The following is a 2,310-nucleotide window of genomic DNA, read 5'->3' as shown; positions in this document are numbered from 1 at the left end:
AATATTCGTAACCTTCATCCACACCCACATAATTTAGGAATAGAGATGACTCTATGATTAGCACCGTTTGTGTTTTATTGTGTAAAGATATGAGAATAAAATATTTGGAATGGAACACTTGTACAGCATAATTTGTGGCGTCCCTTTCTATATTGGACGTGGCGACCATATTCGAATAACTACTTACTGTTGATATAATCATTACCAAAACTATAATCATTATCAAAATCAACCAAAGTAGTAGAATCGTTTATTGTAAGTTACACTAATTTTAAAATGTAATACCTCCTTACACTAACGTGTAATGTAATGTTTAGGGAATTATATATATATATATATATATATATATATATATATATATATATATATATATATATATATATTATATATATATATATATATATATATATATATATATATATATATATATATATGTATATATTGTGTATGTATGCATGTGTGTATGATTTATATACTGTGTATATGCATTTATATATATAATATATATATATATATATATATATATATATATATATATATATATATATATATGCATAAATTTATTGTATGCTTTATTTTCACGCTGAATTTGATCCACTCTCGAATAAATTACGAATTTCTGCGCAGTCTTGATTACAGGATGTTTCGCCGTCGGATCCTGTAATTATTTCTTTTGACCCGGTGACCTGCACAGGTGATTAGAGCTATGAAAACCGGGATGATTTTGCTGATAAGAGCGAAAAGCTTCTCTGCTAATCTGAAGCGATCCCGTCCTCAATCAGGATCAGAATCTCCTGATAAATCTCGTAATCTTCTGCCCCGATGCAAAATGCGGCGGTCGGGGGGAGGGGGGGGGGGGGACGTCCATGACACGACTCTTTGACCCTAGCTGGAAACTTAGCTTCCATAATTTGTTCGATAAATATTACGTTCCTACCGCGGGTCCGTGCCAAAACGGCGGGTTCCCTAAAGGTAGCGTCATGGTATCAAGACTGCTCCGAATAATAATGGCTGTGATCTTCGCGGAATTAATTTCAGGGACTCATGGATCAGAGATGTGATGTAGCTACGGCTGTTTTAAAAGTCAAGTCGGGCGATTTAAAGTGAATCTGGGTTTTGGCTTCGCCTGCTCTCCTTTTGATAACCTTCGGCGTACAGCATAATTATACATCTTGCACCCAACTTACTTTCCCCTTTTAATATAGGTTAGGTAATTGCATGGTTTACACAGTTTTGTGGATGGTTGAAGTCCATCATTATTTTATTCCTGGGGGAAATCTAAGAAGTTTCTTTTATATTTAACGATATTGACCATGTTGTTAAATATATAAATTTTAATATAATAAGATGTCTTGTTTATGAACATTGTGAATTAAGTTGAAAGCAGTAGTTGCTAAAAAAGCTCAACATCTCTCTCTCTCTCTCTCTCTCTCTCTCTCTCTCTCTCTCTCTCTCTCTCTCTCTCTCTCTCTCATTATTATATTATCCATAAGAAATTATTGAATAATCTACCAATTTAAATGTCAAATATCTTCGTAAATATTGCCATTGTATTTCGTACTTGCATTGATTATAGGTAGTAGGTTGGCTTGGGCACCAGCCACCCGTTGAGATACTACCGCTAGAGTTATGGGGTCTTTTGACTGGCCAGGCAGTAGTACATTGGATCCTTCTCTCTGGTTACAGTTCATTTTCCTTTTGCCTACATACACACACACACACACACACACACACACACACACCGAATAGTCTGGCCTATTACATATTCTCCTCTGCTTTATACACCTGACAACACTGAGATTGCCAAACAATTCTTCTTACTGCACTGTAATTCTTCAGGGGTTACTTTTCTCTTTGTAAGGGTAGAAGAGACTCTTTAGCTGTGGTAAGCAGCTCTTCTAGGAGAAGGACACTCCACAATCAAACCATTGTTCTCTAATCTTGGATAGTGCCATAGCCTCTGTACCATGATCTTCCACTGTCTTGGATTAGAGTTCCCTTGCTTGAGGGTGCACTCGGGCACACTATTCTATCTTAATTATCTTCCTCTTGTTTTGTTTAAGTTTTATAGTTTATATAGGAAATATTTATTTTAATGTTGCTCTTAGAATATTTTTTTCTTCGTTTCCTTTCCTCACTGAGCTATTTTCTCCGTTGGGGTCCTTGGGCTTATAGCATCCTGCTTATCAGTTTATATAGGAAATATTTATTTTAATGTTGCTCTTCTTAGAATATTTTTCTCTTCGTTTCCTCTCCTCACTGAGCTATTTTCTCCGTTGGGGTCCTTGGGCTTATAGCATCCTGCTTATC

The sequence above is a fragment of the Palaemon carinicauda genome, chromosome 33 (genome assembly GCF_036898095.1).
Source record: "Palaemon carinicauda isolate YSFRI2023 chromosome 33, ASM3689809v2, whole genome shotgun sequence".
NCBI classification, from domain to species: domain Eukaryota; kingdom Metazoa; phylum Arthropoda; class Malacostraca; order Decapoda; family Palaemonidae; genus Palaemon; species Palaemon carinicauda.
Note: the sequence above shows the minus strand (reverse complement) of the source record.